The sequence below is a fragment of the Stomoxys calcitrans genome, chromosome 2, assembly GCF_963082655.1.
Source record: "Stomoxys calcitrans chromosome 2, idStoCalc2.1, whole genome shotgun sequence".
Classification (NCBI taxonomy): domain Eukaryota; kingdom Metazoa; phylum Arthropoda; class Insecta; order Diptera; family Muscidae; genus Stomoxys; species Stomoxys calcitrans.
The window spans coordinates 177,428,557-177,445,448 of record NC_081553.1 but is presented as its reverse complement, the minus strand read 5'-3'; the positions used below and the strand labels follow the sequence as shown (position 1 = coordinate 177,445,448).

Here is a 16,892-nt window from a genome sequence, read left to right as displayed (position 1 = left end):
TAACCTCGAAAAAGGAACCTCGTTAGGAATTCCGTGCTACTATCAAAATCCTTAATTTTTCTCCATACCATTCCCCCAAGTTAGCTCATGTCTGGTATTGTGTCCTCACCTAAGTAACTGTGTCTTTTAGCCTCGAAGGCCTGGCAATAATATAGGAAATGCACCAACAATTCATTATTTTCCCCACATGCCCTACAAATGATTTCACTTGGCGCACCGATTTTGCGTACATGAGCTCGTAACCTTGCATGACCCGTTATGATATTAAAAGGACTACTGACATTTTCGCCGTCCTGTGCGTTAGTCGCCCACGCTCTTAGCTCGGACTGCGTCGACCCGAAAGGCTTTGGGTTAACCAAGTTTATTGACGGCAGTCCTATGGCATTCGCTGCCAAATCTCTTGTGCTTTTATTCCCCCTTCCTCCATAATGGCCCGCAACCAAACGATGCGGATTGTGTCATCCTCAGAGATGGCGTTGATCTTCTTCTTACACTCCAAGACTATTCGTGATCTTACCTTCCTGATTGTTATTGCCTTTATGGCCTGATTACTGTCCGTAAAGATGTTCATACTCGATGTCCTCGCGTTAACACAACACCACCTCACGCATTACATGATAGCCTGGATTTCCGCCTGCAGCACCGCATTATGGTCAGGCAGTTTTAAACAGATCTCAGTCCATTGGTTCTCAATGTAGACCTCCAGGCCCACTCTGTCCTCTAGCTTTGATCCATCCGTGCAACATGATTTTCTAGATGGCAATACTAGGGTTCCGTCAATCCAAGACTGTGCCGATGGCAGCAGTGTCTCACAGTCGACCTCAAATGTCGTCTCAGGTATCCGATCGGAAACCTCTTCCATTCCTTCCAGGTTTCCTATCGACGCCTCGATTATACCGCGATGGTATGAGCTGCTCCTACCCACAATCCATTCTGCCATCGTCTAAAGTCTCATAGCCGTAGTGGCTGCTCACACTTAATCTGTATGTCAAAGGTTCGGATATATATAATAGTCTCCAGTGCACTAGAGGGCGTGGTCCTCATCGCTTCTCCTATGCAAAGACAACATGTTCTCTAAACCTGTTGCATGGTTTTTATGTTGCACATTTTTTTTTCATAGCAGTTCACCAAACTATTAAGGCATAAGTGACTATCGGTCTAATTACGCTCCTATAGAGGTATTGGAGTATCCTCGGATTCAGATCCCATTTCAAGCCTACGGTCCGTCTACATAGTGCCCAACATCTGTGAGTCTTCTCAGTACGCTCCTGAATGTGACACTTCCAATTCAGTTTCCTGTTCAAGATCACACCTAGGCTAGATGTGATAGGACAGACGGAGGCTTCTGGTGGGAATCGAACCCACGACCCCTGCACTGGTAATCCAAGCACTTCTACCAACTCGGCTACCGGAGCGCCCTTAGATCACACCAAAGTATTTGACCTTATCAGATATCGGAATCGTTTTATTGAGGAAACATGGTGCGCTATATTCGCCCGCCTTCTTCTTCCTCGTGAACAGTCAGATTTCAGTCTTCTCTGGGTTAACATTGAGACCTATGGGTCTATCCCAGTCATATGCCATATGCAAGACCCTTTCGGCGCTTCTGCATAGCCCGTTCGGATCCTTACCGCTTAGAAGTGTTATAACATCGTCTGCGTAGCAGACGGGTTCAAATCCCTCCTCAATCAGAATCCATAATAGGTCACCCATAGCAGTGACGATAAAATGCCCCCTGTGGCGTGTCCTGTGCCACTCTCTCCCTTATATTCATGCCATGGGACACACAATTTATACAACTGTTATGGTTTATCCAGTCTCTAAGGATCGGATCCACCCGGTACTGGTCTAAGGATTGGATCAGTCTGTCGGTCCGCACATTGTTAAAAGCCCCCTCGATGTCAATGCATACCGACAGTGTGTACGTTTTGGCATCGAACGATTCTTCTATTTTGTGCACAACCTCGTGCAGGGAAGTCTCCACCGACCTTCCCTTGACATATGCATGCTGTTTGTGTTTGAGCAGTTTGCTGGATGTGTCCACAATACGTTCCATGGTTTTGAGTAGAAAGGCCGCAAGGCTTATGGGTCTGTAGGCCTTTGGTGTCGCATAACTTGCCTTGCCGGGCTTAGGTATAAACACCACCCTTGCCTCCTGTCGGGCTTTCGGAGTATATGAAAGTCCTAGGCACGCTGTGAAAATTTTAGCCAGACGAGGCGCCAGATAGTCTGCCTCTTTCTGTAGTAACGCCGGAAATATTCCATCAAGTCCGGGTGACTCAAATGGTTTGAAGCTCCTCAAGGATTCCTTCACCATAAATTCCATTATTATAAACCTTCGATCAACGTCATTATTCCAAAATTCCGGTGTCTCCATGAGTCCCGTCGTATCCTGTGTAAAATGGGTTTTCCCTGTGTAAATGGTAAATGGTGCATTCTCTCCTCCCTAGGAATTAGGTAACACTGTGAGTAGGTACCTTGGTAGAGACAACAATAGATATATTGTTAATGACTATATTCCAAAGTAGAGGAGGCAGTACATCTCCTTGTAAAATTCCCCTTCTGACCCATATTCTTAGATCCACAGATTGTAAGGGCACCCCTACCCGACACCCGAAATATTTGGAGAACCCACGCGGGGGAGTTTTTTTATACGGCTGCCCACGGACCTTTGCCACAACAACTCACATCAATCAATTAAAAAAATAATTGAAATTTTCAAAAACTTCAACCATTAATTTAATTGGATCACTGAAAAAATTGATTGAAAATATCAAAAATTTCAATAATTTTTTTAATTTAATATGCAATTTGTTAAATTCCAATTTCTTTCAATTAATTTTTTCAAAAACGTTGATTGATATTGTCATTTTCTTGATTGAAGCAAATTCAATTAGAAAATTAATTGGATCAATTAATTTCGTTATTGAAACCGATTTTTATTCTTTTCTGTGTACGAAGAAAAAAAGCAAGTCATATACAACTCATTGCGTGATTACTTTTTATCGCCATACAAGACATAAACTCTCTATCTTTGTCTGTGTGTTTTATTGATAACGTGTTGATTATCTTCTTATTTTCTCTTCTTATTCTTAATTTCATAATCAAGAACATCTGTTTAGCACTACATTCAAGGGATAAATTGCCCAGAGTACTCGTATTCCCTTCTTGCAAGAACGAAAGCAAAACAAAAAATGTCATTGAATATCATCAAAGAACACAAAGGCCATGCCCCTAAGGTTGGTCAATTTTAGTTAACACAAACAAACAACCATGAATGAATTCAACTATCGTGCCAAGCACTACGTCTCATACTCTAGCACCACAAAAACTCCCACAGATACACATCAATACATTGTTAAGTAATTGAATTTCTGTACTCAAAGGATTCCGTACAGCAACAAATGTTGAGTGTGTGTCCATGTGAAAGAGAATGGCAACGGCACTCGACAATATATGTGACCTCTAAACTTTGATTGTCGAAATATGAAGCGATGACCAACACAGAAGAGCAGGGAGGGTTAATGACAAGGAATATCGTGTGTATTTGTGTGTGTGTGTGTGTGTGTGTGTGTGTGTGTGTGTTAGTAAATAACTAGGGAAAACATTAAATAAATGAACAACATAGTCCTTACACACCCACTAACCTCATCGTACATACATTCAACAGCCCCATTTTCCCATTTTGACTTCGGCATGTCCTTAGCATTGCAAACTATTCCTGCAATATAGTGTGAATGTCTGCCAACCCGCCATGGGACTGAGAGAGATGTGCAGAGAGATTTCATGCACTTGTACAACCAGAACACATACTTTTTGTACCCCAAACCCATTCGATATGTGGCTGTTGCATGTTTTTCAAATTCGCAACACATTTCGATACTTGCCATTCGACACTGTTTGACAAGGGAGCAAATGCCAGACACCCCAAATGCGAAGATAAAACAAAAAGTAACACAACAGCACAAAGCTTAACAAATTGAAAACACAATTGCATTAAGTTTACAATTGCAGTTTTTGGGGTTAGCAGTAACAGAGAACTCGTCCTTATATCACAAAGTGTGGTTGCTCTGCAATGCTAGATCCTGCCAAGGGAATATTGAAAAAGTTTGATACAAGTGTTGTGCCTAAATTGAAAATTGCGTGCCTTTACTAGCATAGAGAATCGAAGTTTATCTATGACATCTCCCATGCATTTTATTATTTTATATCTCATAAGATTACCTTATAAAAGAGAAACAAGTAAAAAGGAAATAAAATTTGATTAACCCCGCCACTATGGATACTCGAATTTTTCTGTGTTCTTAAAAATTTGCAGTGTTTAGGGGTACTCTGAATCCAAAATAACAAAAATTAGTAGCTTGGTATTGGATTGAGCATATTTTATATGCGAAAGTAAAAGGTGTAAATTGGGGCGTTATAAGTTATAAAACCCTGTACCACAATAGTTGTGACATTATTTATTGGGTATTTACCCAATAAATACCCAAGCAATGGGAATTTACCCTGTAGAAACCCATCTCTAGGCATTATGCCCGTTGGGCGTTATGACCAGTTGGGCCCATTGTGATACCCTAGATAGAAAGGGAAGAGAATGAAGATGTAAAACCTCAGACCATATCCACAGATTATGTACGAAAAAAAGAAACAGGAATAATGAAGAACCAAAGCGGGGTTTAACACGCTTATCCCTCACGCAATCACGTATGTATTCCCATATGCGCCGCTATGCGATCTATGGCACAGTATCCGGTCATGACCGATGTCAATGTGCTTAGCGTCCTCTTCCTCCTTCGTCCTCCTCCGGTCAATGAGAGGCCAGGGCGCCTTAGCGGTATGGCAACCACCAGCTGAGTCCCGTCCCGCCCCCAACCCCGCTCCGGCCATGGCATCTACAATGTTCAGTAGGTCGACAAGACCGGTGAATGGCTCGCCCGTCGCAGTCGAACCCTTCCTGGGACATTGGTCCCATCACATCTGGGAACCTATATCAGCGTCATATCATGAACCGGGAGCCTATCCAGGGACTCCAAACAATCCGCAACACACCTCGACCTTACCGTTCTCGAACCCAAGGCCATGAGCGCCGCCATACTGTCCGTATAATTCCTGAATTTTGAAGGCGGAAGATCCCTTAGCCATCATGCGGTGGTTATCCTCTTATTAATGCTGGCTACATTTGTGAGGTGACTAACTGCATTGATGTGGTGCACTGCTATGGAGAAAAAGTGCAACATAAGGACCATACAACAGGTTCACAGAAAATGTTGTCTTGGCATAGGCGGAGCGATGAGGATCTCGCCCACTAGAGCACTGGAGACTATTCTAGATATCCAACACATGGACATACAGATTAAGTGTGAGGCAGCCACTGCGGCTATGAGACTTAAGGCAATGGGAGAATGGATTGGAACTGCTCATACCATCGCGGTATAATCGAGGCGAAAATGGGAATCCTGGAAGGAAGGGAAGAGGTTTCCGATCGGAGACCAGAGATGAACCTTGAAGTCGAGTGCGAGGCACTGGTGCCATCGGCACAGTCTTGGATTGACGGAACTCTAGTATTGCCATCTGGAAGTTTATGTTACACTGGTGGATCAAAGCTAGAGGACAGAGTGGGTCTGAGGGTTTACATTGAGAACCCAGGGACTGAGATCTGTTTTAGACTGCCTGACCATAATACAGTCCTGAAGGCGGAGATCCGGGCGATCACAGAATGCGTGAAGTGGTGTGGTGCTAACGCGAGAACGTCGAGTGTGAACATCTTTACCGACAATAAAATTGCCATAAGGGCAATAACAACCAGGAGGGTAAAGTCACGAATAGTCTTGCAGTGTAAGAAGGAGATTAACGCCTTCTCTGAGGAAGGGAAATCCACAACGTTTGGGTGCCGAGCCATAACGGAGTAAGGGGAAATGAAAGGGCACACGATTTGGCAGCGAAGGCCAGAGGACTGCCGTCTATGAACTTGGTTAACCCGAAGCCTTTCGGGTCGACGCAGTTCGAGTTAAGGGAGTGGGCGATGAATGCATGCGCACCTTCGTCGCGAAACTGTCGATAGGACGGTGAAAATTCTATGGGGGATCCAGATTGTGAAAAGACGAGGGTATTACTGAAAAGAAGCAAAAAGGAGGTCAGTATAGCTATTGGTATCATTACAGGACATATAGGACTACGGGCTCACTTATGTAAAATCGGTGCAGCAAGCATGTGTAGGGCATGCGGGGAAGATGATGAGACGTTGGAGCATTTCCATTGTCATTGCCCGGCTTTCACGTCCAACAGATACCGGTACTTAGGTGGAGACACAATATCAGACATGAATCAACTTAGGAAAGTGGTATTGAAAACAGTTAAGGATTTTATAAGTAGCACGAAATTCCTAGCTTAAAATGTTCTTTTTAGAGGTTACTTAATAGTTTTTAGAGCGCACAACAAGCCGATTACTGGCTTAGGTGTATGTCCATAGTGGCATGGGGCGAATTAATATCTGCACCCTCTTTTCAACCTAACCTTACCTACCTGCATTGATATGAGAGAAATATCCCTTATTCCTTAATGGGATGTTCATGAGAAATTTGTAGTACTTAGTAACTGAATTTCGCTTGGGGTTACTGTAATGGCCCAGACTTCTGCCTGAAAGACCGTACACTCGTCCGGTAGTCTCAGAGACATACAGAGGCAAAATGACGCGGACAGAGGAAACGCGGACAGATCTGTCAGAATGCCGCCATTAGAACTGGGACGGGCTGTCTCCTCAGTTCTCATGTGGACCACCTCCATCAGGAGATAAATATCCTACCAGTGCGAAGACATAACTACATGCTGTCGAAGCAATACCTTTTGGGCTGTTATCGCAGAGACCATCCAAATCATCATCTTGTGGATAGGTTTCCACTGCCTAGAAGCCTTAAGGTACATAATATAGAGCGTGAGGTTCAGCTCTACAAGAGAGAACCTCTAGATCAAACGGCATATCAATCGGGTCTAGACAACATTCATGCAGACATGGTAGAATGACCTTGGAGAATGACCGCTTCAAATCAGAGTAGTTTTGGCTCAATTACGTTCCGGCAGATGCAGCCTCCTCAACTCCTACCGAGCAAGGATTGATGCCGACGCGATTGTGACCAGGGACCACATGTCACCTGTTTAACTGCCAAGCAAGACCCACTCGATTCAGACCCAGATCCCTCTGGACACACCCCATCTTAGTCGCAGAGTTCCTGGATCTGGACACTCAACAGAATCAAGCAGACGAAAGATAGAACATAAAAAACTGCTACAACAAAAATAAAATCTATAACCAAGGTTGAGATGAAGGAGTGACCAAGATAAGCCTAAGTTTTTCTTTGTTAAATCCAATAAGAACCGTTGCTTGATATCCGGGATAGGATAAGTCACCGATTTACACCAGCTCATGTAAGGTTTTAAATATTCACCACCTTCGAATAACTTAACTCAACTTTCAAGCCAAAAAACTTCAAAACTATCTTGTGTACGCTACACTTTAACAAAAATCTGCTGATAATAGCAAGCATTGTCTGCTGACTATTCGTAGTTAATTTTGCTAATATTGCATCAGTAATTATTTTGTTATAGCAAAATGCTTGCAAGTATAGAAAAGAAGGCTGACAGGCTGTTGTTTGCTGAAAATGTCTGTTTGGACTGTTTGGAGCAGTGTCGAAAAAAAAAGTTTTCAAAGGATTATGTATATTATATTTTTTGACGAATCTATAACACTTGTGTGGTCGAAATTATGTCCAGGTGCTTGCCACTGCATCCGATAGATCACAAATTGTCAACACATATTTGGTGTTCAATGTCGCTAATATGCCGAATAATTTCAATTTAAGCTCAATAATATAGTCATTTCTTAACCGATTCTCTCGAAATTTGACAGGAAGGATTTTTTACGACTCTCGACATTACTGGTGAATTTCATGAAAATCGGTTCAGATTAAGATGTAGCTCTAATATATATATCGCCCGATTATAACTTCTTGAGTCACAGCAAGCGCATTTATTGATCCATCTTGCCAAAATTTCGTAAAACGCTTTCCTCGACGACTGCCACAGTATCTGCGGAGTTTGCTTGAAATCGCTTTAGATTTAGATATAGCTCTCATATATATGTTCGTCCGATTTTGAGGAATATTGCAAAAAAATGATAATTTGTTATCCGATTCTGTCGAAATTTTGCAGGAAGGATTTTCTTATGACTCTCAATATGACTGGTGAATTTCATAAAAGTCGGCCCAGATTTAAATGTAGCTGTCATAGCTGTCATGTATATCACCAGATTTTCACCCCAAGAGCCACTGCAAGCGCATTGTTCGACAACTACCACATTATCTGAGAAGTTTGCTCGGAATCAGTACAGAATTAGATATAGCCTATATATACGTTCGTCAGATTTTGGGTAATTTGCCATAATGTTGTCATTTGTCAACCGTAGTTTTTACAGTTTGAACATATTTGCTCGCTGAGGTCCATCAAATTTAATTCAGAATTGGATATAGGTCCCACATTGTACTTATAGGGTAGGTGTAGGGTATTATACACTCGGCACCGCCCGACTTTTGCCCTTCCTTACTGGTTTTTTGTTAAAACAGCACAATTTGTTAGCTATAATGGCAGACCAACATGTTGCTTATACCACAGCCTTATGTTTGCTAAAGCACCAATCATGTCTGCTTTCCCACTTTTAGCTGATAATGCCTGTGGTTTTGGAAGCTACCGTAGTGCAGAGGTTATCATGCCCATCCTTGACCCTGAAGGCCTAGGTCCGAATCCTGACGAGATCATTCGAAAAATTGTCAGCGATGGTAATCCCCCCTAGCGACATTTCTGAGATACCATACCATTTAAAAACTTCTCCCCCAAGAAGGTATCCCACTGCGCCACGCCGTTCCAATTCGGCCATAAAATTAGATCCCCCATCTCATTGATATGTGAACACTTTGCCCCTGTTCCTTAATGGAATGTTCATGGGCAAATTTGCAATACCTGTTGTTTTAATAAACGCTTTTGGCTGTTTTGAATAACTTATTTCGTTGAGTGTATACGTTTTACCTATCGTACGCTTAAAAAAACAAACAAAAACACAATTTGCAGAATGAAATCAGCCTGAAGAAAAGTGCGACATATAAATGGTTTTACCCACACAAAATAATTGCTCACATAATTCATTTTGGCCACAAGCAAAATATGAAATTCAGTAAAGATTGGTGCACATGTTCCTATACACCACAAAGGGGATTTTAAAAATATACCACATATATATTCTCTTACATAGTTGAGTTTGTGGCAAATTTTTTTTTTTTTTTTTTTTTTTTTTTTGTAAAAGCCTTCATAATCCTTTTGAGTTTTGAGGGGCTTTTGCATGTATTTAACATCTCAATGTGCATGACTAATGGCGAAAATTATAGCAGGCCGAATTGTTACATTTGTATAATCAAATAACAAAAATTTTGATATAATCTTTTTATTAATAAAGCTAATTTGCGGATTTAAAAGAGTATTTGCCTTTAAAGGCATTACAATACAGTCGGGATAGAGTGATCACTGGGTCAAGTGATCGCCTCATTCGTATAAACATCAAATTTTTTCTGTTAGTTACTCGAAAGAGAGAATCTTTGAAGCCTGTATAAAGTGAACTCCAAAATTTGTATACGAAGATTTACAGGACCTCATTTTTTTTTCAAACATAACTTGATTTTGTTATTTTGTTTGTTTGTTTAAAGCCACAATTCTCTAATATTGAACCGAATTTTGCGTCAGTAAACCAAAACGGGGTGTTTAGTTTAAAGATCTAGCTAGAGGAATTGGAACATACTGTCTTGCCATACAACCTGGAGTTGCAAAGTCAACATTAAGTAGCATTATTACAAGTAAAAGCGTGCTAAGTTCGGCCGGACCGAATCTTATATACCCTGCACTATGGATCGCATTTGTCAAGTTCTTTTCCCGGAATCTCTTCTTAGGCAAAAAAAGATATAAGAAGAGATTTGCTCTGCTATTAGAGCGATATCAAGAAATGGTCCGGTTCGGACCACAATTAAAGTATATGTTGGAGACCTGTGTAAACTGTCAGCCAATTGGAATAAGAATTGCTCCCTTTGGGGGCTCAAAAAGTAAATAGAGAGATCGATTTATATAGGAGCTGTATCAGACTATAGAGGATCCGTTGTACAAAATTGCAGGTTTATATGGCAGCTATATCAGGTTGTGAACCGATTTGAACCTTACTTAGCACAGTTGTTGGAAGTCATATCCAAACACGTTGTGCAAAATTTCAGTCCAATCGGATAAGAATTGCGCCCTCTAGAGGCTCAAGAAGTCAAGACCCCAGATCGGTTTATATGGCAGCTATGTCAGGTTATAGACCGATATGAACCATACTTAGCATATTTGTTGGATATCATAACAAAACACGTTGCGCCCTGTAGAGGCTCAAGAAATCAAGACCCCATATCGGTATACATGGCAGCTATGTCAGGTTATGGACCGATTTGAACAATACTTACCACATTTGTTGGATATCATAACAAAACACGCCGTGCAAAATTTCATTCCAATCGGATAAGAATTGCGCTCTCTAGAGGCTCAAGAAGTCAAGACCCAAGATCGGTTTATATGGCAGCTATATCAGGTTATTGACCGATTTGAACCATACTTGGCACAGTTGTTGGATATCATAACAAAACACATCGTGCAAAATTTCATTCAAATCAGATAAGAATCCTCTAGAGGCTCAAGAAATCAAGACCCAAGATCGGTTTATATGGCAGCTATATCAAAACATGAACAGATTTGGCTCATTTACAATCCCAACCGACCTACACTAATAAGAAGTATTTGTGCAATATACTTTATATACTTTATGGGGTCTCAGACTAATATTTCGAGTAGTTACAAACAGAATGACGAAATTAGTATACACCCATCCTATGGTGGAGGGTATAAAAATCAAACTAAAACAAGAAAAACAGGGCCAAATCTTGAGAACCCACGACTATGGATTGTAATTAAAACTTACGCATTCTAACTTGAACTTGAAGGGCACATGTGCACTTTACATAAAAAAAAAATTCTGCCAAATCTGCCAAAAATTGAAGCACCTTGGGGTGTAGAAGTCTTATCAAGACATCGGTTTATATGGGTGCTATATTAGGTTATAGACCAATTATGGGTTGCCCAAAAACTAATTGCGGATTTTTTAAAAGAAAGTAAATGCATTTTTAATAAAACTTAGAATGAACTTTAATCAAATATATAATTGTCATTTGTTCGATAACCTTTTGCCATCTTCCTGGCAAATTTAGTATTCCACGCTCATAGAACTTCTGGCCTTTATCTGCAAAAAACTGAACCAAGTGCGATTTTATAGCCTCATCATTGCCGAAAGTTTTACCATTTAAGGAGTTCTGCAAAGATCGAAATAAATGGTAGTCTGATGGTGCAAGGTTAGGGCTATATGGTGGATGCATCAAAAGTTCCCAGCCAAGCTCACTCAGTTTTTGGCGAGTGACCAAAGATGTGTGCGGTCTAGCGTTGTCCTGGTGGAATATGACACCTTTACGATTGACCAATTCTGGTCGCTTCTCCTTGATGGCTGTATTCAATTTGTCCAATTGTTGACAGTAATATCCGAATTAATCGTTTGGTTCCTTGGAAGCAGCTCAAAATATACCAAACCCTTCCAATCCCACTAAACAGACAGCATAACCTTCTTTTGGTGGATATCAGCCTTTGAAGTGGTTTGAGCTGGTTCACCATTCTTGGACCATGATCGTTATCGACTAACGTTGTTGTAAACAATCCATTTTTCATCTCCAGTTATGATTCGTTTTAAAAACGGATCGAATTCATTGCGTTTAAGGTGCATATCACAAGCGTTGATTCGGTTTGATAAATGAATTTCTTTCAATACATGTGGTACCCAAATATCAAGCTTTTTCACCAGTCCAAGACTTCTTATGTCATAATGATCGGTTGATTTTGGTATATTTAACTTCTCTCCTATCTCACGCTCAGTTACATGACGATCCAATTCGATTAATGCTTTGATTTGGTTATCATCAACTTCATTTGGACCTGAACGTGGCTCATCTTTAAGTGAAAAATCTCCAGAACAATGATGAGGCCGAACAGTCTACATCAATAAGAAGCATTGGTGCAAATTTTCAAGCGACTAGCCTCATTCATTCTATCTCAAGAGTAAAGTATATATACTCTGGGCGTAAATAAATATTTCAAAGTGCTACAAACAAAATGACTAGATTTATAAACCCCCTGTCCAGTGGTAGTGGTTGTAAAAAAGTGTAACTTTATATAAAAATGCAAGTGCATTTTAAACAAGTAAAAAGGCGTTAAGTTCGACCGGGCCGAACTTTGGATACCCACCACCTCGGGTATATATGTAACCCACCTTTCGTCAAAATCCGGTGAAAAATGCATACCTTATGCCCCATAGCAGCTATATCGAAATATATTCCGATTTGGACCAAATGCACAAGTCATTGTTCAATTGTCTATAACAAAATATTGGTTTTTTAAGTAGCTATATCCAAATATAAACTGATCTGAACCATATACAACATGGATGTCGATAAGCCTAACATAAGTCACTGTGTCAAATTTCAGTTAAATCGGATTATAAATGCGCCTTTTTTGGGGCCAAGACTTTGAATCGAGATATCGGTCTATATGGAAGCTATATGCAAATCTTGATCGATCTAGACCAAATGGCAGAAATATGTGGAGGGGCTTAACTTAACTCACTGTCCCAAATTTCGGCAACATCGGACAATAAATGCGCCTTTTTATGGTCCCAAAACCTAACACCGAGAGATCGGTCTATATGGCAGCTATATCTCAATCTGAAGCGATCTGAATATGGCGAGGGGCTTAATTTAACTCTCTGTTCCAAATTTCGGCGACATCGGACAATAAATGCGCCGTTTATGGACCCAATATCTTAAATCTAGAGATCGGTCCATATGGCAGCTATATCCAAATCTGGACCGATCTGGGCCAAATTGCAGAGGGATGTCGAAGAGCCTACACAACTTACTATCCCAAATTTCGGCGACATCAGACAACAAATGCTCCTTTTATTGGCCCAAAACTTTATATCGAGAATCTAGACCGATCTGAGCCATATTACCCCCATCTTTCGGTGGTGGGAAAGAGATAATGTTGCATTTACTGAAAGTGTATTTACTGCAGGACAGGATATTGAACTTCAAATCCAACATTTTGGAAAGGATAAGAAACCCAATTCTTGCAAGAGAGCCATTGGCTGTAGTTGGGGGGTTTAAACCATGTGTCATGCACTGGGTACGAACTACAGTCGTCAACCCTATAAAGCTATATGGTGTTGTAGTCTCGTGGACGGCGCTTCAAAAGTCCATCTACTTTCCAATACTCAGCCTAATCCAAAGGACGGCTTGTTTGTGCATCACACTTGCATTGAGGACGACACCATCTGAATCACTGAATTCAATGCCACACCTAATGCCTCTGGACATTGTGGCTAGGTAAATTGCTGCGACCACCGCGGTGAGACTAAGGGAACTTTCTCTCTGGTCATGTGGCGGCTACGGACAGTGTTTTATCATTGATAAAATTCCCTATGTTCCAGGCCGTGTGGATTACACATTATCTAAGCCGCCTTCTGCTAGAAGGTGTCATTTTTCGAGATGGAAGCAATTGGAACTACGATATCCCTGGTAAATGAAGTTCATTAAACTTCATACGGTAGGTTTCAAACTAGACGACCAGATGGATTTTGGGATGTACTCCGAAGAACTAGGACTGGAAATATGGAGAAAGTTACCCACTGTAATAATGAAGGGTATGCGTTTCTCTATTTGGGAATGAAAAGGAATTCTCCATTATACCATCTAACGTATATATACTATCATCTATATATCCTTTCTGACTCCCTGACTAAAACCCCGTTTGGTATTGGTTCGGAGAGGTTGTTTCATATTCTTATTGAGGAACTTGTATCAACAAACGTTTTCCTGCAGAATTGCATCAAATTTTCAGGAATACAAAACTCAATTATGGCTTGAAATATCTTTAAACATATGGGGCTGCCGAAAGTGACTTTGTAGTCGACGAAAAAATGGAAAGTGTTCATCTGTACTTCTCTTGTATGTCCCAGCATTCACATAAAAATTAATAGTTGGCGGACCAGATCTAAAGCCACATTTATAGGACCCAATTATTTTGTTGCCTTTTAATTTTAATCTTTCAGATGGTGCGCTCGAGAATTCTTGTGATAGGAAGACTTACTCCTCTGTTGTTGGCACTTATTGCTAGCCGCAAATTCGTCTAACAGAAGTAGTTATTTTCAGCAGGAGGAGATAAATGTTACTCACCTATCTCCTTTGGAGGAAAGAGTGTTCCAATTGTTGAAAGCGCATTTACTGATGCCTTATACATCTGCAAGGGAGATATTGGCCATTGTTGGGGGGGTTTAAACCGCGTGTCATGCACTGGGTGTATACTGCAATTGTCAGACCTAATGCTATCTGGTGTTGTAATTTCGGATCACGCACTCGAACTTATGCATACGCCTCATCAACGTGTCGCCTCCGATACTAAAAAGTTCAGCCGGTAACCCATCGGCTCCTGCTGCCTTGTTGTTTTTCATTCGAGTGTCTGCTAACTGAACCATATTCTGACTAGGAGGTTAACATTCTATACCATCATCGGGGAATGGTTCTACAGTATTGTAATCGGCGCCACTATCGAATCCCAGCAGCTGTTCTTTTTATCTCCTAAGCACACTATCCGTATCTTGATCTGTTACCTTCTTTGTTTCTGCAGAAGAATGTGCCTGTACCAAGACCGTTGGTTTGATGTTTAATTCTTTGGTAAAATTTCCAGACTTCTTTCAGACTCCTAAACTACTCGATTCATGTATACTCACGTCTTTCCATTTCTCTTAATTTCTTTATAAGGAACAGACGTTTCTCCTCTCGCCTTTTTTCTGATATGTCTGCTTCGCCTTGCACTTTGCTAGTGATTGCAGGGCTGCTCCGTGTGGGGCATTCTTGTTTTCAGTAGCATTTCGACACTCTTGTTCGTGACATAGGTTTTTTTTTTGTGGGAGGATTCGGGTACAAGGAACGGATTTCGCCTCATGTTCCATGGAGTGGCTGATGGTTTGCATACTGCGCCGTTATATCGTCTGTTCTACTGATTCCACAATATCCCTAGTTTCACACTTCTTCTATTCGAATGGTACCATAGTTTAAAGAACTAGACTGGATAACATGATAAAGTTGTCACATGAATCAATCTCCCGATTTGATTCATACAGCTCTTAGAGCATGTAATTCTTATCAATTTGGGGCTGAATTCTTAATATCGAATTTTGATTTCCAATATTCGAAGAGGCCAAACTTGATGAAGTTTTCTCTCTTTTATCTCCTCACTCGGTAGCCTATCCTCCTTATGAAGTAGAGCCTTTTTTCTTCTCTTGGTAACATGATTCAATAATGTCCAAAGTTGAACTTTAACCTGTCATGCAATTTGGGACCATTTTTTTTTCATAAATTCTGAGCGGCTGTTATGCTTTCCTCAGCTCAACCTCCATTGATGTCGCCAACAAGAGAACTATAAAACATTCTTTCACTTTCTTACTTGTTTGTTGTCCTTTCATTGATTCAGTGTTTTTCTTTCATTGCATTGTGTTGGACTTGTGCTTCCCTCCTGGTGATTTTCTCTGTAGTATGACTTGATTGTTTTATCCACCAAGTAGCGAGGGAAAACTATGCCAGCAGTAACATGATTGTCCACAGTGCATAAAAATCAATGGGGTATTCAATAAATTCCTATCGTCAAGATTTTTAATCGCTTCTCAGGGTTAAGCAAGGCTATTGATGAAGTATGCATGAGTTTATGTAGAGCAACAGGTTCCGAAAATTTGTGGCTTAAATGACTGCTGCAGTGCTCCTTTATGGAAACGTATTGGCATTAAAGGTATATGGAAATTGGCATACGCCATTAGCTCAGTTTGTAGGAGAAATATTTGGAAGATAGCAAAGGGAAATTTATTTGATTTATAGGGGCTCAAGAAGTTTAAATGGCTATCGGGTTTTTAAAGCGTGGTTGTTCTTGTTGTTGAAGCCACATATTTGTGTATGAAGTTAGCAATCCTCGTCAAACTGCCTTAGGTGAGAGCGAGATCGTTTCAGCCCACTCGGACCGATCGTTGCCGGAACATGACCATTATTTATTTAAGGGTTAAATATATTTTCGTCAGCCGATTGCGTCAAAAATGAGCCATTTAAGGGATTAAAGGGAGAGAGCAGAGACAACGGAGGCCTTGTTGAGGCTTTTGCTGAAACCCCATTTGCCACAGAATACGACGGGACTCACGGAGACACCGGAATCTTGGAATAAGGACGTTGATCGGAGGTTTATAGTAATGGAATTTATGAGGAGCTTCATACCATTTAAGTCACCCGTACCTGATGGAATATTTCCAGCGTTACTACAGAAAGGGCAGACTATCTGGCGCCCTACCTGTTCAATATTTTAACAGCGTGCCTAGGACTTGCATGTACTTCGAAAGCCTGACAGGAGGCAAGAGTGGTATTTATACCCAATCCCGGCAAGGCAAGTTATGCGACACCAAAGGCCTACAGACCTATAAGCCTTACGTCCTTTCTACTCAAAACCATGGAACGTATTGTGGACACCATGATAACAAGAAGGACATCCAGCGAACTACTGAAATACAAACAGCATGCCTATGTCAAGGGAAGGTCGGTGGAGATTGTGCATAAAATAGAAGAATTCTTCGATGCCAAAACGTACACACTGGCGGTATGCATTGACATCGAGGGGGCTTTAACAATGTGCGGACC

The 16,892-nt window shown here is 41.0% G+C and overlaps 1 protein-coding gene across 1 annotated transcript in view; it reads left to right on the top strand.

Annotated features, from left to right (window-relative positions):
• LOC106085477 (IDLSRF-like peptide) overlaps window positions 1–16,892 on the top strand; it is a 308,975-nt gene that overhangs the window by 252,501 nt on the left and 39,582 nt on the right. The gene's annotated exons all lie outside the window — the stretch shown is intronic.